The 25,699-nt window shown below is 39.2% G+C and overlaps 1 protein-coding gene and 1 long non-coding RNA gene across 9 annotated transcripts in view; one reads left to right on the top strand and one right to left on the bottom strand.

Annotated features, from left to right (window-relative positions):
• Window positions 1-25,699, bottom strand: part of CHST8 (carbohydrate sulfotransferase 8) — a 179,771-nt gene that overhangs the window by 53,637 nt on the left and 100,435 nt on the right. The window lies entirely within an intron of this gene.
• LOC146432434 (uncharacterized) lies at window positions 239-20,908 on the top strand. Its single transcript, XR_014854600.1, has 3 exons — window positions 239-409; window positions 18,764-18,903; window positions 19,883-20,908. It is a non-coding gene; the product is annotated as an uncharacterized LOC146432434 (long non-coding RNA).

The following is a 25,699-nucleotide window of genomic DNA, read 5'->3' on the forward strand; positions in this document are numbered from 1 at the left end:
AAGATTGTAATTGTCCATAGAATTTTAATCAGATTTGCTGTATATTAATTCTAATAAAATTTGTGAGTGCTGTTTTAATGATTCAATTTGAATCAGCATTGGATGCAAATATTACTTTAATTTTATGGTAACTTACTTAAATAACCAGAATGCTCTTATACCTGCTCCCTTTGAAAAAATGTCTGAGCCTTTCTGGGTCAGCGAGAATCTTACTCACATATTTCATCATCATTTCTTTCTGGATATTTGCCTGAAGTCATCACACTGGGAGTACCTCAAAACATTTCCTCGACTGCAGTTTTCAAATGAAATCCACGTCTTTGTGTTTCTACTTCTGCCTGTTCAGCTGGTGCTAATGATGCAGTGAGCCCTGGGAAGATGCAAACACGGTCTGGAATTACACATCACTGTGAGAAATATCAGTGTCTTAAAGGGGAGAATTTTCCTCAAGCTTCACAGGTGGAAAGTTGAGACATAAAGATACAGGTTTTACCTGAAACCACCAATTTACAGCTATGCTTAGCCAGGTGGAGAATCTGACAGTCCTGTATCCTGCTTCTGCAATAGACCTCCCAGGCAATCGTATTCCAATCTTATTTTACAATTTTAAGGCCGTAATTCCATTTGTTATCCAATATTCCTCAGATGTCTGAGAAACCTGGGTCTTAAATCTTACATATTCTATGAAATATGCCAGTTCTTATTGGATTGAGTGGTTTCATTAAAAACAAATCTCAGGATTTGGTTAAAGGTTGTGATTTTTGTTTTGCAAGGTTTCTGCAGTGGGCATTATGATTTTGTGGAGCTGCATGCTATTACCAGCTACAGTGTTAGAAAAAAGCAGACACAATTCTGTGAAAGTTTTGCAGCGCTTGGGATGCAGAAGTTTTCCCTTTGCAGAACAGGTGAATGTTCCAAGGCAAATGGATCAAAGAGTTTGACTTGTATTTCCTACTATACTATCTGCTCAGAAAGATTCAGGCAAAATACTGAAGTTCATTTTTATTTTATCAGCCACGTTTTGGCACCTAGAAATTAAACTAATTTTGAAAATCTCCTTGCCCATCTTTCCTGGAGCTTTTGATAGAGTGATGTGTTGTTTATGTGAAGTGCTGCCCTTCCACAGATCTATGTTTTTCTGAATGATAAGAGTGACTTTATTTGGCTCACATTATTTTTCAGCCCATCTTTGATATATATTTCTCTGGCATTGTCATGCATTTACTTCTTGCTTGTCCTCTTGTTCTTCATAAGAAATATCCCTAATTTCCAACAGTGAGCTACAGATTTCTATAAAACTCATGATCCTGTATGTAAGTTTCTGAAATTAATCTGATCCTCTAGTTTGTACTTTCAAGTAGATATTTATCCTTTGCCAAATAAGAGGATTTTATAGTGTTTTGAATGACCCTTTGAAAGTTTTACTTGAGGTATTGAACTTTTCAGAGAGTGTAAATAATTGCTCCCTAACATTATGGCTTATTTTTCTTACAGAAGTTTTATCAATAACCTGATCCCTTTTTCTTGTAATCTGTTTTTATTTCTCTTTTTGCCTACTTCCAAGTTTTGGGAGAACTAAGAAATGAAAATAGAGTTATTTTAATTTTCCTCAGCCACATTTTTCAATTTTCTGATGACTGCTACATCTGAGCGCCTGTTTGAAACAAAGAATTGGTGACAAGTCAGGCAGGGAGGGTAGTGGCAAACTCCAAACTGCAGACACATTAGTTTTTAACTTAAAGAATTACTTTGCTTCAGTGGCCACATTGATTTGCTACTTTAATGTACAACAAATTATGAGCAAACTTAATTATCTGGTTGCAGAATGTTCTTGTTATCTATAAAATGCAGTACTTTATAACAAACCTGTAGGGAGGAAACACAAAAATCTGTGACATTAATGGTCTCCAAACTATAGCTGGAAAAAATTAATTATTCACTTCAATGTATTAATTGTCCATATATGTATTGTCAATAATGTCTTGCCTATTTTGAGCTATTCATAAACATTGTGCTTATATTTACATTTCGGCGATGAAGAATGTTCTTGCTGTTGAAGTTCCTTTACCAATGGTCGCACAGGATCCTTCTTTTGCACAGTCTCAATCTGCTAATTGAGTCCCTGAATTAACTGATTTAAATGATTTTCAGATTACACTTACCCTCAGGTGTCCTTATGGTAATTCAAAACTACCTTTCATTTATCTACCTGTTCTGATTATACACAACCTACAAGAAAACCTAAATATGTACTAAATATATGGATTATGATGCTCTGCTTTTAAAGATGTGTAAATTTAAACATTAATCCAAACTGCTGAAGAGTTTCCTTCAGTTAATGTAGGAAAAAAGGAAAAAAACCCAGGATATCTTTAAAGAACAGATAAATTCTCAGAGAAATTAGATGCCATCTGCATTCCTTGGCAGGTTTGTGTGTTGTGCACTTGAGGAAAAAACATGTATTTAAAGTACTGTGAAGTAAACAGCCTGTTTTAGCCTGAAAAAAGAAGAGCAGAAAATAAACAATAACAAGCAATGTCTGTCTAAACTGTGGCTTCATGGTAACAGCTGAAATGTGCAGTGGTTGTGCTGACAGTTCAGTCAAAACAGCCAGGTCCCAGGTCATGCTGGGGAATGAAATGCTCAATTCATTCACTGTGCAGGGGGCTTGGGCTGCTGAAACTGCTTTGAAGTTTCCATATGATCTCCTGTTGAGGGGTTGAGAATCAAAACTGCAGAGAAGTTAAGGAGTAAAAGAGAAAAGAAACAAAACCTGGGAAAAACAAAACCAGATTCAGAGGCTTTGGGTTTTTTTTTTTCTTCCAGGTTTTCTTTACAAGAAGGTTGTAAAAAAAACAATCTTCAGGGGTCAAAGAATTGCTGAAATCAGTCTAGCTACCCCAAAATAAAAAATGCAGACTTAGAAGCTAAATCTTGAGCTGCTGATTTTCAGTGTGTGGCCCTGATCTCTAGAGAGGTGTTAGGAGATGCTATATTTAGAAAATGGCTTCAGTGATCTCCTGTTACCCACAATTCTGGACAGCAAAGCTTTGTTCATTCTGGAGATGCTGCAGTTTCTTGTCTGAGCTAGGCTGATCATCCAATTAAAAGGTGATTTCTTGCTGTTCAATGTGCCTGTTGATGCAATTTCTTCATGAAAATCAGTCATTCACAATGGCAATTAGTTGATTTGAATTTTATAGCACTGTGTGTCATGACTGTCTCTGAGACAAACTTCTCACTCATTCCTCTTCCTCTGTGAGAGCTCACATTACCTCTGAATACCTTCCAAAGCGGCTGGATATAATGCATTGCCTTTACTGCAGTATAGTTGATACAATAAAATCAGGAGCAGCAGTTAATGAAAATGTACTTTAAGGTACATAACTATATGAAAAAGCAAACAATAGGAGTATTTTTAGTATCTAAACTAATGATTGCAATTTCACTTTCTCTATGCTATCTCTTCTTCCTAGCCGGGGTAGTGATCTGTCTTATCACTAAAGTGCCTCTACTAAATAATTTGAAATGTCAAAAGAGAACTAATATTTACATCAGAATAATAACTACAATTACTTACTTTTCAATTCATTTGCAGTCAATTATTCTGTAGTACTAAGAGAAATAGAGCCTTACTGTAAGACTGGAATGAGTTTAATTAATCCTTTTTCACATAGAGCAGACTGATAAATGAAATTCAGCCTGTAATTTAAGAGCTCGCGGAACCAGTATGTTATTAAAAGTGCTTTGAGTGATTGACAGTTTAATTTATTACAAAGAGCAGTAGTCTGTCTTACCTTGGAGTTCATTCCAGTTTTGCAATTAATGATTTCAACTGGGGAGCAGATCATCATTCTATGAAGACTTTCCAAATAAGTTTTTTATAGACTTCTTGGCATCACCTATCAATTACTACACACTTTCCAACCCTTTATTTTGTAAAATGACTGATAAAGAATGCAATGTGTAATAGCAGAAGTGGTGCAAAAAGTTTATAGGAGCTGGAGAATATGATGTATTTGTCTAGGAGAGTTTTCCTCTAGTTGGTATCATATTTTCATCAGGAAGGAGAAAGGGTAATTGGATTTAAATGTCAAGATGTTCCTTCTGAAGGTTTGAAGTCACTCATCTATTTTCTGAGCTACAGTTTTCACTTGTGATTATGAAACTGCACCCACTTGTCACTGAAGCTGACAGAAAAGAATTCCCCAGGAGTGAGTTAAATGCTGAACCATAACCTGAATCCTTGACAAAAGCAACATAACACCACTGCAACAGACAAAAGAGAAATTATTCCACTGGATTTGATGGATTGTAGGTGAAATAGCGATTTTACTAAGAAGCAACCCAGAAAAGCTAAGAAAGATTAATCCAAAACGAGATATCTGATTTAGGAAAATACTGATTTAGATGTTCAAGAGGTGAAGAGAGAGCCACCTAGAGAAGGAAAAGGTTGGCAGGGTTTTTTCATATCCCCTGGATTTTTCTAGATATTTAGAAGCAAATTGAATGAAAGATTGCTAAGACATCAGTTGTTTCCCCAAATTGGCACTTGTGTGTATGTTTAAAATAGCAACGAAAAGGAGCTTTAATAACTAATATAGAAACATGCAGATTGCTCCTAATCCAACTTTCTTGGCAGCAGTTCTGTTCCAAGCATTTGACCCTTACTCTGCTGTTCAGAAGGTGTTGGCATCTCTTGACTCCTGCTGAACTCAAAAATGGCTTAAATGGCCCAGTTAATGCTAACTGTAATTTAGTAAAATCGGATAAGTAAGAATTGTCCTCTTCCTTCACTGCATCAAGAAAGAGTGTCTGGGTGTCCGGACTACATCTTCTTTTTTCTAAAATCTCTCTAGATTAGAGGACAACCCAGGGGGTGCTGAGGTAAAGGCCATCCTCTGTGAGTGTTGGATTTGTATTCTGGCTCTGTGGGGTTACATATGTAAAAATACTTGCTGTATTTTAGAATACAAGAAGAATTTTAGCTATGCATCTGTGTGTTCTATTTGTTATGGCAATGGTGGATACACTTAAAATAGACTTGGCCTACGAAAATATGTTCTTAGTATATTTGTTAATTTTCTCTTTTATAGCTGATTTTTTAAAGAGGATGCTTGCAATGCTTTAGGAAATTCACAAATCATGGATACTGTTTGATACTGAGTCAATTTTAGTACATCTCTGTCAGTCTGTGTACTCTGTTTTGAATTTGCAATATCTCCGCTTTCTCTTATCCAGTTATTTTTTCACCCCTATTCTGGAGTGGTATCTCAAAGATCCAGCTGTGTTAAAGGCTAGTTCACTCAGAGTATTTCAGTATGCAAGATCATACCTTGGCTTAACAACAAAAGCGTACTGAGCATCGGCGAAAGAATTTTGGATCAGTGGTTGCCTGTTGGGCCAGATCACGAGAATTCAAAAGGCAGAGGGATGGAGGCTGCGAACCAGAGCACTGGAGGGAGGACTGCTCCAAGATGAGGGAGCAGTCTGATAAAGCAAGGGAAAAGAAGAGCTCATCACAAGAATTCAGAATGGCCCTAGTTTGTGTTTTCTACTTGGTTTCTCATAAATTTCTGCTTCTTCTGCTTTATCTTATAAATGAAGAGCATTTAGAAACCTGATAGTGGTGGCAGAGCTTGGAAACCTTGTTCCAAAACTGACTGATGTGCCACACTGGGTATTTGTGACAGCTCCCTGGTGGTCAGCTGCAGCTCCAGGAGGTTTTGGCATGGACCTGAGTTGTTCACTGTCAGAAGAGCTGGGCTTAGAGTCTCCATTTGGGCTAAAACCCTCAGCCGTTGTTGAGACACTGGTGGCCAAATCCCATGGCACCGTGAGTGGAGACAGAAACCAGCAGTTACGGACACAAAATGACTTCCTCAGATTTGAGTAGACAGAATCCTACATTGCTGTTCCTGAGTGGTTCCTTTATGAGCATAGCAATTATTCTTCCCCCGGTTAAACCCCACTCCTTCCTTAGCAATTGCAGCACAGGTGACCTGTACAAAGATTTTCTGCTTCCTGCATGCTGGACATGTCAATGAGAACTGTGCAGGAGATCATGAACATGGCTGGGGCAGAGCTGCTCTGGAAGGTTCTTCACGGAGAAGCAGAGAGTGCCAAGGAGAGCAAAAGGGCTGATGTTCCACTGCTCTGCCATGGGTGACTGATGTGTTTGGAGGGTGTTTCTGCCCTCCCTGCACTGTTTTACTTGCTGAGTGCTCCAGTGTGGCTGCACCAAGGCTGCTCTGTCACAAACTCTAATTTGACAGTTACAAATTTCTAAATAATCTCAGGCTTCTGAGACACTTAATGAAAGCAATTCATAAGAGATACTGGGGTTGGGAGCAAGACTTATCAAATAACCTCCTATCGGTGATACTATTTATGACAGTGCTGTCTTCTGCTTTTACAGCACCTCCCAGTCCCAGTGTCCCTGCTAACAAGAGGCATTTGGCATCACTAAAATTCAGTGGGTGAATAGTAATAATCAGATGATAGATTAGGCGTGGCAGAGTAAGTGTGTGGCCATAATTATTAGCAAACACACAAGTGCAAATCCCAGTTTTTACAAATAGCTCTAAATGAGCTATCTTATCTGTGCATCATAAGCAAGGCCTTCTTCAGACAATGGATAATGAGTAAAACAAATTTTAAAAAAAAATTTTAAAAAATATGACTTTAAAAACTTTTACTATCACTGCATGACATCACTTTACATTTCATTGTGTGTCATTACCCACGGGACTGTAACTTAAATGCTTTTTTTTTTTTAATATATATCCTTGAATATCAAGATGAATTGTTGCTTGTCCATTTAACTTTGAATTCCTAGTTGGATGGAAGTTTCAGATTGTGGTGGTTTGGTTTGGATTTTTTTTTTTTTGTTTTGTTTTGCTTTTATTTTATTTTGCTTTTTAAATCTATGGATGCCAAGGAAATTAAACTGTTCCCTTCCTTTCATCTTGGACTGACTTGTGTACCTGCAAGGCTCCTGTACATCACCAGGTTGTTTAGCACCACATTTCACATGCACTTAATCAAGTCCCTGAAGGTATTTTCTGAATTCCATCAGTTCCAGACAAAAAATACAAATTCCTGTTGTGCTGTGTTTCATCAATGGCCCTGTGCAGTCTGATATTGGGACAGCCAGGAGATGTGACAGAGTAATATTATTTCTGGGGTATTCAGTTACGAAGGAATATTAGGAGTTAAGCTTCTGAAGAACAACCAGACAGCTTAAATTGACTTAGAATGATTAAATGCTCATCCACTCATTAACAGGGAGGAAATCCTGTGGATTCTTTTATTCCATGGCATTTCTTTTTCCTGACAGAGCTAAGTACCTTATCTTAATGTGGCTGAGCAGGACAGAAAGAAGGATGCGGAGCAAATGTTGCTAAAGGGAGCTCCTGCCTGTTCCAAAGGGAATCCAGGGAAACCCAGGGTCCAGAAAGCAGACACATATTTCAAAGTAGTTAGGGGTACATTAGTAGAATCATCAGAGAACCTGAGGCTTTGCATGAGCCAAACAAAGTACAGGTTCCTGTCTTAAACATTCCCTCCCCTCTCCTGGAGGTGTGGAGAATGGGAGCATGGAGAGCCTGGAGCCCTTCCACAGTCACTGTTCCAGAGAGTGCTAGAACTGGGGGAGGCTGTGCTCTACCCCCAGGTACAGGCAGAAACCCCCCAGACTGTGGACAAACTGAGAGGGAACCAAAGACATCAGAGGAATTTATCAGGTGCTATTTTAAAAGCTGCGGGATCTTACTATTCTTTCTTTCTTTCTTTCTTTCTTTCTTTCTTTCTTTCTTTCTTTCTTTCTTTCTTTCTTTCTTTCTTTCTTTCTTTCTTTCTCTCTTTCTCTCTTTCTTTCTTTCTTTTCTCTTCTCTTTTCTTTTCTTTTCTTTTCTTTTCTTTTCTTTTCTTTTCTTTTCTTTTCTTTTCTTTTCTTTTCTTTTCTTTTCTTTTCTTTTCTTTTCTTTTCTTTTCTTTTCCTTTTTCTCCAGTACATGAGGATTGCAAAAAAGGCCTGGAGAGCCCAGGGAGCAGGTCCATAAGATCACCCCTCTGATGCTGTCTTTATTTCATTGCACTTTAAAAAGGATCACATGGCAGGCCTTGAGGCAAGCTGAAATCTAGTGTGTGTAAAATTTTTTTCTAGGCTTAAAACATTTAGGAATAGCAGCTCTTGAGAGGAGGAGGAGGTTATAGCTCCACTCCGCCTGACAGACGTCTTACCTAACCTGTGCCTATAAAGAATGATACGGTTTCCATAACCTCTGTTAGCTGCCTGTTCTGTTATAATTGCCTTTTGATGTATAGGATTTATCCCAATTTAAGTCCTTTTCACTGAAAATTAGGCCAATTTTGTCCTGTCGTCTCCCCAGCAGACACAGAAAATTATTCATCAAGCTCCTCTTAGTAAGACTGTTTTACATTAAGACAATTCATTTACTGTCCTCTCCTGTTCTCCTCTTTTCTACATTAAAAAGAAAAAGGCAGAATCTTTGATTTTTCCTCTATTTTTTCCCAAAGCTTTTCGTGTTCTTGCTAACTTCCTTGAAACTCCCTGATCTGATCTGCCTGCTCTGATGGGCTGTGCTTAGAAGACAAAAAAGTGAATTTCTCTTCATTCTCCAGACCTTCAGGTGCCTGGTCAGTGATTTAAACAAGAGTCTTGTGAGCATCTCATGGGTTTGGAAAGATCCAGGAGTACCTGATCCCCTTCCAACCACTGTACTGGAGCAGTAGGGGGGAACAAAGGAAGCTCCCCAAAAGTACATTTTTGATCAGGATCAGTTAGAGAATGTTCTTGTTTTCTATCACAGCATTCTTTGCTCCCTGGTGTTCAGGAGCACTGGGAGGCTGTCTGTCCTGTGTGCTATGGAGATGTTCTACATGATCAATAAGTTATGAAGTTGGCAGTACTTAAATGATTAAATTTCCAGCCATGACAGCAGGTTCCTGCTCTTGCAGTTATTATTCCTCTGAGTAGTTACATGTCAACAAATGCTGAAATAAATATTTTAAAGCATGTTTTATTTTTTCATAATTGTTGTGACCCCCATTTTGACTGAAAGTCTTTTGTTAACATTGGGATGGTATAAAAGCATTCCATTTTTTGCATTTAGGATATTAATCACCTATAGTGATGATGGCTTGCTGTAATTCCCAATTGACTGAACTATTTGTGCTCTGACATAATTTGTAAATGATGGAGATAGAGATTTACTTGAAGAGAATAACTTTATGTAATGGGGCAGACTCTGTTATAGTTGTAAAATCACACCAAATAAGATGGGCATTCACTATGGAAATGAGGTCACTTGAGATTGCTGCTTTCTGGTGAGAATGCTGGTGAGAACCAAAGTCCTTCCCAAACTAAAGGCAACATTTGGCTCCATTTTTACACTTGTGCATAGCTGAAATATGATACTTGAAGTGTTTTTTCAGAAATTTGAAGTGTCCACATGACTGTGTTTTTGAAAGATGCTCCACAAATGACAAGGAAAAAAAAACCTGAAGATTTTGAAGACCTTTGAATTGAAGTCTTGAAAATTAGAGGAAATGTTTTTTCTGACTTTGTTCCAGTTCTATCAAATATTTTAAATACAAATCTCTAGGTTGGGTGTCCAGCTTCTAATGTTTGAAGAAATTAATTTAAACACAAATTTATTTGCTGAAGGAAAATTTTACCAATTATGTAAAGGAGAGGTAAATTAAATAGGAATTATTTTTTATGCAGGAAGGAAACTTACTCTGATAATCTGCAATAATTTAATCCATAGGATCTGCTTTGAAGTAGCACAGAACTCAATGGGGATAAAGTTGACCCTGGATCGAGGCACAGGCATCTGAGCTGGACAAGATGCTAAGGAAGCTTCATACTCTTCTGGTCAGCAGGAAAGGCTTCTGTCCCTCCAGGCACACTCTGAAATACATCCCCCCAGTGGTGATTTTTTTATTTGCTTGAGTTCTGTGTCTACCTTAAAATAACAAACAGCAAAGAAAGTGTCTCATACTCAGTGATTGAATAAGAGTTAAATTCCCATGGGTGGCAAAGCCCTGTTGTTGAGGGTTCAGGCTGGAGATACAGCTGCCATTGGATTGCTTTCACCTTTTTGTTCCTGGACAATCCAGGAAATTTCGGGTTGAATTTCTGCTGATCAACCCCTTTTGTCACATCCCCTTAAAAAAAGCCTTGATTTTTGCAGTGCCTGTGGAGGGTTCCTGCCCAGCCGCTGTCCACAGCCTCATGCAAGGCTGTGCAGTTTCCCTTGTCTGGGGGCTCTTTGCAGGCTGAGCCCTGAGAGGAGGCCAGAAACAAAGCGAATAAATCACTAAATGAAATGAATTCTGCATTTAAATTTCAGTTCCCTGGATTTAGTTCTGAGTTTTAGGGTAGCTCTCTGAGTAGTCACACTGGATTTGTGACTCAATGATCCTCCCCATTGCCCTCCCACCCCCCTGCTTTATTTCCAATATCATCAGCCTAGTTTCTCTAATTCACTTTATTATCTTGGCAGTGTCCTTAACCAGTGTCAGCCAAGGCAGTGTTTTTCTGTGACTGGTTTCTTCTTCTGTAAGTTGCAAGATCAATAACTTCCCCTTTGCTGATAATTTATCCAGTTTATGATAGACAATATCCCTAGTACTATCTGAAGCGGAAGAGGAATCTGTTTTGCAGTATGTTGCGGACCACAGCTTGTTATTTATCGAGTTCATTTTAATCTCTGGATCTGTGATCATAAACTGCAATGCAGTTATTTTTTTATCTCTAAAATGAGGCAGTTGTGTGGTTGGATTTATGGAGAGATTTAGCTATATCAGACGGAAATTTTTGTTTGTTTTGTTGGTTGATTCTGAGAGCTGGAAAATTGCAGATAAAAAAATTAATACAATTTTTTTCTGCATATGAGGATTGTTAAGATACCTAGTCTCTTGTGGAGAAGCAGAATTCACAAGTCTGTAGATGAGTTTGCTCACTGCAGAGATGTAAGATAATAAAGGTTGAGTCTGAATATGTTTCTGAACACTTTGTGAAAATATTATGATGTACATCCAGCTTCCTTTAGCAACAGTAAATTTACCATTGTGAAACAAAGGAATATTGAGATAATACAATACCAAGATTTTATGACCAGAATTTGTATATACCCATTACATACTGTGTTTTCAGCTAAGTCTGTTGATACCAACTGCATATAAAACAGAAGATGGATTTGGGTAAGGGAAGATATTTTTTATAAAGTTCTGTCTAATATCAGGATGATTTGAAATATTTTTGCCTTTGCCTTGTAGCAACACCCCCCCCCCCCCAGGGAGTAAGCTTGCATTTCCATGTGACCAGGTTATGGTGTTTTCCTACGTTGCCATTTTCAGCTGAGCTGCTGTCACTTCCTTTGGACAAACTCTGTGTCATGGCAATGGTGAATTAAAATTTATTTACTGCAAGAATCCTCTTTGAGGTTTACAGTGCACCAGAGCAGGTTAAAAGCCTGTACAGTGAGTTGCAGTGATTGAGATGAAGGGCAGTAATTTATAAAGCTTTTGTAATCCAATTGTACTTTAGTTGTGTTTTTACAATCTTCTTCCCAGGCAATATATTTAACAGCCTCTGGAATTTATGATGCATTCCAATAGTGTATCACAAAGTTTTAGAAAAGACTTATGCTAAAACTTTTTTCTCAAAGTTGGTGTTACTTCCTTCTACCAGTGACTCTGCCATTTTGATTGCTGCAGTTTTATGTCTGCCAGGGATGACTTGCACCCCTAAGAACTTGTGGCTGGGAATGCATTCAGGTTCAAGAGTCCTATCATATTTATATGCTAATGTTTTAATCAGATGAATTCTCCCTCCCTCATTTTGCCTAATGAGTGATGGCCTTTCTCTCTGCTCCCCATCTAGTAATATATTTAGATGTGAAGTATAAACCTTCTTAGCAAATTAACTGCTTATGTATGTTTGCCATGTGATGTAACTCCCTTTCAGTATGAAGAAATGTTTTGTTTAAACAGGAAAACAAATCCTCTAGCACCTTTCTTTTCCTTTTTTTTTATGCACAGAGTTAGTTAATTCAGCATCATTACAATAATATACAGCCAGTGTGATGTATTATGAAGGTTCAAAGTATGTAATGTAGTAGATCAATTATGCAAAAGTATACTTAAATAAAAACCTCATTTGATGCTTGGAGTCAAAGGAGTCAGTTTGCATTCTGTTCAAGTGTATATACTCTGCTTTGCATTTTCCAGTTCTCTGACTGTTCACTGGGAAAATATGTTTTTGCGCTGAACTAAGGTGTGTTTGTCTTTTTGGTTTTGACTCTCCCGCAGCCCAAACTTTCAGCAATCCAATAAAAGCCCTTCACGCAGGGGCAGAAACACTCCCTTGTAATGTCTCAGTGCACAGACTACAATTTTAAGTCCACTCTCTTTCACCCTGATCATGTTACAACATATTCTGGTAACTTTGCCAGCTGAATTAAACAACATACTGAAAGTATGAATTCTCATCTTCAGGATAAAAATGACACCAGTACTGTACACAGCTCTGATGGAGCAGCAACAGTAAATATTTAGCTCTTTCTAGAGAGCATTTTTAAAAATAAGGGTAGTGTTTGTCATGCAAGCCATTTATTTATTAAAGGATAGGTTATTCCCAAGATTTTGCTTTAAGGCATTTGTTAAATGTGACACAGTCTGAAGGAGATTTTCAGTGTGTATTCTACAGGTACCTGCTGGGCTGAGTGTCCTGGCAGAAAGAACCAATAGAGTGGAACAGAGCTTAGGGCTGATTTATTAGGATAACTGTTTATCCCCTGAGTCACTGGAGAAGAAGGCATGCTAGAGATAGACATATTATTTGCAGTAAACATTTTAACAGCATTATCTATGTGCATGAATATTTTATATCTTGGATGTCTGATGGTGAGGGTATCAATGTCAGGATGAAAAAACTTGACCCTACTCTTGCCCCTGCAGAACCCCTCTGGATGCTAAAAGTGGTTCTGACCAGAAGTTCTGCCACTTAAATGCTTTGAAAATTATGCCAAAGACGGAAACAGGCCAAAGAAGGCTGTGCATTTTGAGTTTTAAGAGTAAGGTGAAGCAGCTGTGAGCAAAAACTCTTTTAAACAAAGACTGACACAATCCTGTAAAATGACCTTTACTTGGAGCAGTGTGATCAGCAAATTCAGGAACACCTGAGGTATAGTGGCTTAATGAGCTTCACGGAAAGAGCAAACATGAAATTACAGATAACTAGTTCATTAAAACTTATATATTTGTCATCTTGTTCAAGAAGGATGTTTTCTATTATTTCCAGCATAAGGGCTGGGATTAATCAACAGTTTTAAAAATACGTGCATGGAGCAGTTTGGAAAAGATGTAATGTTTGTTAGATTAAGCTGAGTCTGTGATCCTGGGGAGAAGATGGTAATGAATGGATGAACACCCTGAGTAGAAGTTCTGGCGGTGTGAAGGAAGAAAAAAGTGAGATATGAACAGGAGATACTTTTAGAAGCGGCTAAATCACACCAAACCATTCATAGAATCACAGAATATGCTGTGTTGTAAGGACCCCACCAGGATCATCAAAGTCCAACTCCTGGCCCTGCACAGACATCCCAACAATCCCACCCTGCGCATCCCTGAGAGCATTGTCCAAATTCTTCTTGAGCTCTGGCAGCCCTGGGGCAGTGACCTCTCTGTGGGGAGCCTGTTCAGTGCCCCAGCACCCTGTGGGGGAAGAACCTTTCCCTGATATCCAGCCTAAACCTTCCCTGACACAGCTCCAGCCATTCTCTGGGGTCCTGTCCCTGGTCACAGAGAGCAGATATTGGTACTTGCTCCTGCACTGCCCCTCGGGAGGATGTTTAAGAGCTCAGTCTCCTCTTCTCCAGGCTGAACACACCAAGTGCCCTCAGCTGCTCCTTTTAAGACCTCCTCCAGACCCTTCACCATCCTTGTGGCCTCCTTTGTATATTCTCTATTAACTTACTTTCTTTTTTATATTGTGGTATCGATAATGGCACAAAGTACTCAAGTATTCAATAAATGAGTTACATACTGATATTTCTGATTGAAAGGATGGAGTTCAGGCTGTTTGATTCATATGGCATAGCAGAGATCTTTTTGTTTTTTCTTTTACTCATCAAAAAGAATGTGCCAGGTGAAAAAGAAAAAAGAACATTGAAATATTCTGACTTTTAATGTCTTATAACTCCCAAAAAATCCTGATTTTTTAATGTTGTCAGGAAAAAGCCACTGGTTCAAGGGATACTGTAACAAATAATGGTTTGGCTGTGGGTGAGTGCACATCTGTGTGTGTGCAAAGGCAGCTCCTGTCCTGAAGGCAGGTATTTCTGATGGAGTGTCTGACTAGGTTGGCACTAACAGACTGGAGCGGTGTAAACATGTTTCTTGCCAAGGCAGTTGTGATTAGAGCCCCCAGTAATGGAAATTTCAAATAAGGGATTAGAGATTCCAGAATAACTTTAAATTAGAAATAAAGTTGGCCAAGTTGATGGAATCAGTGTCAAGAGCAGCCATCTTCAAAATTATGAGCAACAAAATGGTTTTGCAGATTTTACAAACAAATAAGGAATAAGAGTATGTTTTTAATTGTATCTCCTGTAATTTTACGGTCAGTTAACAAGACTGCCAGTCAGTTAATAAAAACAGAAGAAGAGATAAGCAGCTATTTGCTGATAGTGTGATACCTGCACATGTAGTTTCTCCTTTTTGATGATACAAACCAATCAATGCAAGGATTGTAATATGTGTGGGGAACTATGTACAGAGAAGATTGGCACAGATCCTGTTAAAAGGGATCTTATCAGGTAGCAATTACTGATTATATTCTTCAGAGATCAGTCCTGGCTTAACCCTGCACATTCTGTGGATTAATGTGTGCAGAAGCAGAAGTGCACTGAACCTTGCGGGGGGCATGAGGGAAGTGAGGTGCTGCAAACACTGGAGGCTGCAAAATCACAGCCAAAATTAACTGCACAGCCTGGCCATTTTTGCACTTGGGGGGTCAAACATAGTTTTATGCTGATTGTAAGTCTTTTGGAAGTGCTGGAGGAGGAGCAGCTGTGGTGGGCTGGGACCCAGTGTGGGATGGGCAGGAGATGCCCATCTAAAGCCTCTTTAACAGCAACGCAGAAGTGCATGTCTGGATCATCTGGGCTGGCTCCCAAGTGGGGCTACATGGGAAAAATAGTTTCAAAAGGGAGTTGTGGAAAGACTATATTCGAAATCAGAAGTTTTCTTTGAGATCAGAAATCAAGGGCTTGTTAAGAATTTTTGGGTTTTGCGAGCAGATATACATAAAGGGTTTGAAAGGAGACCAGATTGCAGTGCCTGTGTGGCAGTATACATTATATGAATATCATACTGCAGAAGCACTGTTTATCATCCTCAGAGGTGGAAGATATGGTTTCCCCTTGACTGGTGATTTCTTCTTTTTCTTCTTTTTCTTCTACTAAATTAGTTCTTTAAGTCTCTTGAGCTCCAGACTGCTTTGCATTCTCTCACCCAGGGCATTCATTAAACAGTTTCCTGAGCCTGGATACCTTGATCAGGTTGCTGTACCTGTGCCATGCTCTTCTTTGTGGGTTTACTTTGCAGAATTACCAGTACATTTCCTGCTTGTTGAAACAGTGCTCTGAGTTATTCCACTCTGAGTCAGTGCTGTTCCTTTTTTCTTCTAAAACTCACCCCCTGCCAGAGGTATTTTTTTGTTCAGGCTCACGTGTGCTGTGCCTGAGCTGTGATACTGCCTGGTGGGTATGCATGTGAGGATTTTTTTATTTACCACCAGGGTATCAGAGCTCGAAAAATCTCATATATTACAGCAAGATATTTCTTTTGTCTGTGTGGCAGAAAGTATATAATGCTAATTTTCAAAGTCTACTACGTGAGGCTACTTTGTGTTAATTTGCCATTGAATTACTACACTTTGAGCCAGGAGCTTTAGGAAGCACAGACTTCAGTATTAAATAAAAATCTATTCAGTCTACTTTGACACCAGATCCCCATGCTGCACAATGTTCATTTATTTTTAAGCTACAATTTCGCCTGTATTTGTAATAGAGAACAATGCTGTGAATGCACAAAGGAATGTCGCAAGCGGGTAGGGATCAAAGTGGCTGCCTATCACACCTTCAGAAAAAAGTAAAGGCTTGACTTGAAAGGTGCCAAAATTAAAAGGATAGAATTGGGCACTGTAGTCTGAAAAGCACCTACATCCGTAATTCTTTCCTTTTCCTTTCAGGAGAGCTTTAAGTGGCTGAAAATTCTAGTAAATTAATTTTATGCTGGTATCTTAGGGTACCTATGGTACTCTAGAAAGTCTGTAAACAAGAGAAGGTTTCTTGTTTGCTTTGCATTTGGTTGAATAAAACTGTCACAGAAAGAAGGTGGTCACATGGTTAGCAATGACCATATTACAAGATTTTCTGGAGTTAGTTTTCCATTATATAAATATTTTTCTATTTTCTTTGTTTTCCACTCAGAAGTGAATAAAACCTTAATGGAATGACAATTAATACAGCATGTTTGGATTTACATGGGCAAAAATTTCACTGAAGCTGAGGAAAACACTAATTAGGCAACTGTGGTGGCAGCTTTTGCCAGTCTCTGCACTGTATTGCTGAAGTGTCCCTGGTGAAGTGCTGCTGACAGAGTTGTCTGTGCTCTGGATCTGCACAGTGTGAAGGACCTTGCCTATTTCTGTGCCCTTTGCCAGGGATTGTATGGACTCTGAGCTCCTGTCTCTGTTTGCTGCAAGGAAAGGGCTGTAAAAAAACATCATCTCACTCTTTTAAAATTGTTTTGGGGAAAAAAAAAAACTGCTGCAAAGAACGGCCTGGAGTTTTGAGGATGATAGCTTAGGCCACCTTGCAGGTCTTTTTTTCATGTATTTAAAGAGATCTTTGATGTTGTGGAATTTCATTAACTGGGGTGATAGACCAGGCATTTATATTCCTGGTCACCAAATAAGCAAAAGAAACCCCAGTCTTACAGACAGCAGTCCAGGCTGATGCTGCCTGGCAGACTGCCCCTGCTCAGGTCAGTCTGCTAGCAAGTCTGAAAATCTCCAGGCATGTTCAGTGGCAAAAAATTATCTCAAAAATTGAACGATTAATGGGAAGGTTTTTGGATCGTGAATCTGAAACTTCAGAGAAAAGAAAAGAGTTATAAGTGAAAACAAATAATTCTCTTCCAGCTTCATGTTCACCATGACTCCTCCAATATTTAGATTGGTGTGGATGCACATAAATTTGTACAAGTAGAGGTCAGAGTGTTAAAACACTTGCAGTGCAAACTGCATCTTTGTTACCAGTGAGACTACTTCCAGAGCCTGTAGGTCCCTGCAGCGGTTGAAAGGTCAATGAATATATGAGGTGAAAGGCATGTGAAATAGTCAAAACTGAATGAAGCACATTAGTGACTTTTATTTCTTTTCCTGAATGCTGATGAATTTGGCAGTGTCTGTTGCACATATTTGATTAATGTGTTCAAATATACAGACTGAAAAATAGATGTGATGAAACGAGATACATCGCAGATGCCTTTCTGAAATCTCAAATCTGTGGAACAAACTAAAAAAATGCAGTTAATGTCTTCTGAGCTCAGTTTGGCTTCTTCCTAGGTAATGAAGATGCAGTTCCCTCAGTTCAGAACAACATTCTGCTTTGCTGAACCCTTGACTGGATTTAATGGGAGTGCCCACAGCATGGTAGCTGCAGCACCTAGGGCATTGCTTTCTATAGCGGGACTGGCAGGATGCAAAGAAAGAAAAGTGAAATTAGGAATTCTCTGGTTTAGCAGGATTTTCTCTGGGAAACTTCTGTTTGCACCCAGCATTGCTCCCTAATGTCATAAGAAAGTAGAAATTTTTGAATGCGAGCGTAGCGCAGCAGCTCCCCAGGAGGACCTCTCAAGATTTTTACTTTGATAAAACAAACAAAAGAAATGGATCATTTCTAAAGAAATAAAAGATGGGGAGTTTCACTTTATTTTGGATTTTGGAGCTCCATTTGCTCTCCAAAGTTCTGCTTTCCCTATTTTTCTAGGGATTGTGCATCCACCACTGCTCCCAGCCTTGGATGATGGGGTTTTTCCAGCTACACAAGTGCTCTAAGAATATGTTATGAACACCACAAACCCCAAGAAAACCTTCAAATAGTATTTGCACCTTATTTTCCACCAGAGACTCCACACCCTACATTAGTTTTTTGGCCTGAGGAAATACTTGTTATTTAACTTTTGGTTGGTTGGTTGTTTTTTTCATTTTAAAGGATAGAATGTGTTTTTAATGCAGGTGTCTAAAAACTTAGGATAACAATTCCAGATCTGTAAAGGGTTAAAACCCTTTCCAGTCTTAGTCGATGGCCATGGTCTCCAATTTTTTATGTTTTGTACCATGATGCTTAAAATATGTGACACTGCACTTTGTTACCTCCAGAAAAGTAATTTTATATTGAGGAATTTTCAGGTGATCTCATCTCTTTGCTGCAGGCTTGGTACATGATATTTTCTAATATTATTTTAAGATTAAATATAATTGATTAGCAATTTCCTTGTACATGCTAGGAAAGGGAGATTGTTAGATATATGTGGGAAGGGAGCGCAGCAGGGTTATGGCAAGCCACATTTTGGGTTAGAACTATTCTGTGTGCAGTTCTGGTTGTGTCACTGCTGTGTCTTTGATGGGTTTAACCCTGCTCGCTTTCCTTTCTTCAAGCAGTTTGTGGCCGACACAGGACGCTTCTCATTTAGCAGCTGCTGTGCCTATTGTGGAGATTTATCTCTGCAGCCATAGCTGTGAGCGTTTTTATTGGTTGCTGTCGGAAAGACTCACACAATATCCATCCTTAGATAGCCTCGGTAAGTGGGAACATTTTCCTAGCATAATGATAATAAACTAGTGTTTGAGGATTTATGATGAATGTAAGTTTTGTGTCAATTTTCCATCAGAACATGAAGCTTTCAGGGTAGGAGGAAATACCATCATGTGAGCCACAGCATTTTGATGACATCCACAGGCAGGCACACACAGCAGTCTCTCCCTCCAGTGGAACAGTGCACAATTACACTGTTGGCTTATTTCAGACATATATTGTGTCTCATGTTTTAAAGCAAGTTTCACAACAAAGGGAAAAATTTTCTGTGCCAGTGCCAGCTGCTGAAAATTGCAGTATCAGCCTTAGGGCTGCATGGCTCCAGGATCCTACCTGGCTCATCTGTTCCTCTGGAAGTGTGTTTGGTACAGTGACTGAGACTGACACTGCAGGTTCAGGTTGTGTGTAAATTGTTGTGCAGGGACTAAGGTCCACCACACAAACATCTCATGCCCTTCTCAACACCTGGATAACTCTCAACACAGAGTGGCTTAGTTACTTTATACCATGTTAAATGATAGTGTGGGAATTGAATGCAGATAACAGAAAAGGAGAACAGCCTAGCAGGTTTCAAGGGTCAGAACTTCCAGATCTATTTCTACACGTTCCAGGTATTTCCTTTGCGAATTAAAGTTTACAGTGTTCACTTTAACTAGGCTTTCTGAAAAGACAGTATGCAATAGAACAGAAGTGTTCCTCTGGTTCTAATCCCTCCTGCCACAGGCAGGAATGAAACTCACTGGGTCAGTTTGCCCAGTGTCCTATCCAACCTGGCCTTGGACACTTCCAGGGATGGGGCAGCCACAGCTTCTCTGGGCAACCTGTGCCAGGGCCTCCCCACCCTCAGATTAAAGAATTTCTTCCATACATCTAATATAAATCTCCCCTCTTTTAGTTTAAAAACATGTCTCTTGGTCCTATCACTCTCTGCCCATTGAAAAAGTCCCTCTCCCTCTTTTTATAAGGCCCCTTGAAGTACTGGGAGGTGGCAATGAGGTTTTCCTGAAGCCGCCTTTTCTCCAGGCAGAACCACCCCAGCTCTCCCAGCCCGTCTCCACAGCAAAGGTGCTCCAGCCCTCTGATGATCTTCGTGGTCTCCTCTGGACCTGATCTGACAGGTCCATGTCTGTGTTGTGCTGGGGGCCCCAGACCTGGATACACCTCGGTAGACTGGGGTCTTGTGAGGGCACAGTAGTCTGGGAGCATCATGTCAGTCATTTTAGATGTTCACAAATTGCAACTGCAGAAAACCAAAGATTTCCCTCCCTGAAGTTCACATGCAATAAAGAGACTTTGTTCAGCTGGTATTTAAAGTGCCAGTGCCATGCTAAGGTCTGTCAGACTTCATTCAAAAAGTGCCCGTGGTTATGATTAGAGAGAGAAGTACTCAGAAAATATGTTGTGAGGTTATTAGAAGGGACTTACTTTCAGTGTCAGCTCTAGAGTGACAGACAAAGCATTCACAGCAGCTCATGGTTAATTCCATCTTCCAGTAACGGCTTCTTCATTACAAGGAAGAGGAGGGAAGGAAATACAAAGAAAGCCTCATTTAATACCCCTATGAGTTTTCAAGCTTGTTTTCTGTCATATATAATTGCAATTATCAGTTTTCATTTATAATCCTGTAATTCACTTAGTGAATGTAATTCCTGTTTTGTTTAGAAGCAGTAGGAATTCTGATGGAAGACTTAATTTTTTAAGTTTTGGCCCAATTTTAAGAAGACATTTTGATGCCTGATTATTTTAAGAGATTTTGCACTTATGTTTTCCAATAGCTACACATGATTTAACCAGATATGCTTTGGTAAGAAGAGCTTTGTACAAGAGGGATGGCAGTCTCAGGAAACACGCTGGGAATAGAGGGTAAGACAGTGCTGCAGTAGGCACTTATTTGGCATTTATTTAGCTGTCTTAATTGGCAATCTCTGAATTTATCTGAAATTCTCTTATCCTGCCAATTGTATTTCATGTCCAGTACTTGTGACTGACAAAAGCTGATAAAAATGCAGTTCTTTGTATTATTTCTCTGTTCCTTTTGATGCTATAAAAGTTAAAAGCTTTGAATGAGTTTTGACTGTACTTTGTCTTCCTTGGAAGTTCGTGGAAAATATTGGCATTGTTTAACACACAGACTGAAAGCTGGTGTGCTCCTGGCACAGCTCATGTAGATTCCTGACCTCTGAGATGAGTAAGAGCAGTTTTGCTTCAAGTGTCGAGAGACCAACAGGGCAGGGGGACAGTCTTTGTTTAGGCTGTTCCATCATGCTGTCCTTGGCACAGTGGTCATTACAGAATCATAGAATCATTAAGGTTCATGGCAAGGATGGGAATATTACTGTCTCTCCTAGTTAGTGATGGTTTTTCTCTTAGCAAGGGAAGGCTTTCAACTGAAACAAAGCAATTAATTGCTTCTCTAGTTTATAAAAATTGTTTCTAATTTTTATTTTAGCAAGAACATTTAAAGTAGTCATACCCGAAACAGAAGTCTCAGAAGTTTTGAGTATCACAGGTTTCTTGATTCAGACAGTTTTCACTTTCTGTCTCTAAGAATAAAGGAGCAACTTGTGGTGACTGCTGATTCTGGGACTTGGAAGAAAACTTGAAAGTGCTGCCTCTTGGGCAAACTGGACAGAGCAAATCTGATTTACAGACTAGTGCTGGATTTCTGAAAACACTTAAGTAGTTTAAGACCACAAGTACCATTGACTTGAAAGTCAATAAGACGTTTTTGAGAATCTGGTCAGTTATTTTGTTACATGTAAATCCTCCTGCAGCAAAAACAAGCAAAAACTGCACCTAATGACCAAATTGCATCCTCACCTTCAGCCGGATCTTTTCACACAGAATCATTGTGGGTCATTCCTTTAGCAGTACCATAGGGCATCAAGGAAAGGTCTGTTCCAGCAGGTTTAACATCTTAAAATAAAATCTTAATACCTAGAACATGAAAGTTTCAACACAGGCATGGAGGTTTGGAGGAAAATCTATATTGGTTATTTATAGACTGGAGTTGCATTGCTTCTTTGCCTTTGGAAAATTTTGTGCTGTACTGCTCTCAAAGACATGAGATACCAACAGAGTTACCTATGAGTTGTGGTGAATTTTATTGTTGCTTTTTCATGAGGGCTCATTTTGTCTCTCTTTAGGCAGCCAATTTAAGTATTTTCAGTAGGAAACTAGGCTTTCTATGTATTCAAAGAAGAAAGAAGGGAAATATCACAAGGTGTGAACCTTCCTTTGGATTCAGAGTGTAACAAAGCACAGCAACAATGACAGAGTCAATGACAGTCATCTTTTAGTAGTGGAATTACATTTTTTCTAAGTAGAGACTTAGAGTCAGCGCTAACATATTTGTGGGTAACAAGAGTAACTATATATAGAGTCAGCACTAAAAACATATTTGTGGGTAACAAGAGTGTTGGAAGGCAAGCTACCCTTTGAATCTCTTGCAGCAGGTACAAGGTTTATGATTACATGATGCTAATGCAGCTTGTACTCATTTTAATGTTGTACCAAGCGGAGAAAGAAAAGATTCACTGTTCCAGGATACTTAAGTTTTTATTGTATTTAATTCTTACTCGAAATGTAGCTATAATAGCCAGTGTGTTTTCTCTCCCTGGGCTGCCTTTTCTTCCCTGCTATCATGCTTGAAAAATGCAGAAAGTGTCACAGCAAGACAATTGCATCTGTGTTGCTGTGTTTTGACAATGTCTCCATTTCTGCCCATGAATTCTTGTATGTGCACTGTAAACACAGATATTTAAGTTTGCATTTTGCTCTTATTTCATAACATTATTTATTTATAACATAAAATAAAAATTAATGTATGAGGTCTCTGTAGAATGCTTCCAGACTACCCGGTGGAATTTCAACTGAAGCAGTAGAAAACTTGTCAAGGAGAGCATTTTCCTCCAAACCCATTACAGACTTTCCAAAAGGGGCTAAAATTAAAGTTGGAAATGTGCCTCTTCTTTCTTCCTTTCCTAAAAGGAAAACTGATTTTGTTCCCAGTCTAACAAACCCATCTAATCTTTCTAAGCCTACAAGCTCTCATTTTTCTTTTTCTAGTCCTGTAGTATTTTCTGCTCTTTGCTGAAATGATTGTCCAGAGGAGGTAATGAGATCTGTGGGAACAGGAGGCTGGTCAGACATTCAGTAATGATGACTCTGGTGGCAGCTGCAGAAGCACATGGAGAGCTGTGGAGCTGTAGAGAGCTGGGGAAATCGGTGCTCTCACCTCTGAGGGCTCTCCATAGCATGGCATAGATCAGTAAGCGCATTTGCTGATGCTGGGAAGGTTAACAGCCCTGTGGGGGTGAGTGCTCTGTTCTGTGGCTCCCCAACACCAACTGTGGCAAAAGCCCATGTGTCTGTATATCTCTATACCCTCAATATATGCTTGCATGTGTCCTCTAGCAATAACACTCAGTGCTGCTGCTGCTGCTTCCAAGGAGAACTTTAAACTGTGGTCAGTGACACTCTGTATTCCTTCCCATAAATCTGTCCACTTGGTGAAAAGAGTTAGAGGCTGAAGACATATGTGGCTGATTTTGAATCAGTGCTTATTTGTGCCTTAATACATCGGAGAGTTTGTTCAATAACAGTTCACCCTTATGAAAACATTACCTTCTGTTCTGCCAAGGGCACTGCAGGCTGCAGTTATCTGGCACCCTGGGACACATTTCCAAACCATTGAAGTCCTTGGAAGGTTTACTTCAGTGTCTGTTCTTGTCTCCAACACAGACATATAACAAATACCTGTTACTATTCTTAATACAAAGCAGATGGACTCTTCAGGGCAGTACTTCAGCAATACGCAGAGTGTTAAGGCCATTATACTAAAGTGACAGCAAACAGGTTACTTGGGTTTTCTCTTTTTCCTGAGTAGGCTGCATTTGTTTATGGTCTTTTATCACAAAATAGTTAGTTTTCAGAAATTATCTCTAGCAGAGGCTGAGCCTTTGTGGCCCCAGGTGCTTGGTCTTTGTAAGAGGATATTTCACATCTCTCTAGACCCCATCTCAGAGGGTGGAGCTGGGTTTTACTGCACGTGCCCAGGGCTGCCAGAAAGCCTGACTGCCAGTGCTGCTGAGCTGGGCTCAGCCTGCGGAGCAAGGGAGGCTGAGTGAGTTTGGCAGGTGGTGTAGGAGCCTCAGGAGGGTGTGCTGCACATCTGTCCTGCATCTGCCCCACCTGCAGTACAGCTGCTGCTGGCAATTGCGCACTAGGGAGATCTTAAGGCTGCTTATGACCTAGCAGGGTTAACATCTCCAGCCTTGAAGGTTCATAGTCTTTGCTATTCACCACAAGTCCAGGGCAACCTCCTAGAGCCATAAATGAACCTTAATTAGATAGCATAAAATTAGTACGTGAGAATTCTCTTAATTGGGACACCACAGTGGATCCCATCATCTCCCTTAAAGGAAAAGTAATTTATTCTGTAGAGTTTTGAATGCAGCATATTCACATGTGGTAGGAAGAATTCATGGCAGATAAGTCTAAAAAGGCAAAATAAAATATCAATTAAATTTATAAAATATTCACTGCATTTAATTTCTGTTTGTCTTGTACTTTTTTACTATTTCTGTGATAGTTTATTTGATAAAAGACAAGAGATGGATGTATCATGCCTAAACAACACCCAGTAAAACACCACTTTGTCTCTCAATACTGACCAAATGTTGCCATTAGGCAGAATATTTGATATTGCTGCCTTGCTCAAGTAGCAGTTATTGTCAGCTTCTGTCATTAAACAGAATTGCTCTCCTTGAGGAAAACCCAATTAAGAGAATTCCGAGCAACAGTGAGTAGTCTGCTGTGCTTCTAATGCTACTGATCATGCAGCTGACCCCTTTGATGACTGTTCAAGGCCCAAAATCAGGCCACAGACTTCTAGGAAGACAGCTCAATTTCCCATATATGTGAACACATATGAAAAAGGAAATGATGAATTTTTCATTTTGGACTAATAGTTTATTCAGACTTTGGGTTCATATTCTACACATGAAGGCCTATCATGCAAGCTAAAATATGAAGAGTTAATGTTCAAATATCTGTAATTAATATGAAATTAATTAAATAGATGTGTAGAAATCAGTGCTATGATGTTTCATATGACAATTAACATGGAAATTATTCACATTTTCATGTGAATTTTGGCACAATGATTGGCAAGCCTGAAGGTTTAAGGTCCGAGATGATTATCTGTGCTATATTTCTGAGTAACAGAAAGGATCAGTTGCACACAGCTTTATAACAACTTATTTACTTTCATCGTGGAAACTGCCAGATTTTTCTACCTTCAAAAATGCTATGTCTTCTATTTCAAATGTGATTTGATAGGAGAATGGAAAAGTTGATTATGAGTGGAAAATGGATCTTCTGTTCTGAATTTAAAACACATTTCCATCTTCTGCACAATTCTCATGGTTTTTATCACCAAAATCAACACTATCTCTCAACAATAGAAAGGGCAAATGTGATTAAACACCCACTCGCTTGTTCCAAGTGGTATCTTAATTAATTTAATTTAGAACATCTAAAGCTGTCAGTGACTTGCCATCTGCTGAGTGTACCTGCTGTAGTCTGAAATGCCCCCTCATAGCCATTGGTCACATAAGAGAGATCAGGTTCCCTCCTCCATATGAGAATGTATTTGTGTAATTTTCACCCAGATAAAAACTGAGCAACATAAATTGCCTCAGAAGGTGTAAATTAATTCCTTCCCAAATCAAATTTGTAATACCTCTGATGTAATTTGTCAATGCCATACTAAAAAGAGT

The sequence above is a fragment of the Lichenostomus cassidix genome, chromosome 11 (genome assembly GCF_008360975.1).
Source record: "Lichenostomus cassidix isolate B80296 chromosome 11, HeHo_3.0, whole genome shotgun sequence".
NCBI lineage: Eukaryota > Metazoa > Chordata > Aves > Passeriformes > Meliphagidae > Lichenostomus > Lichenostomus cassidix.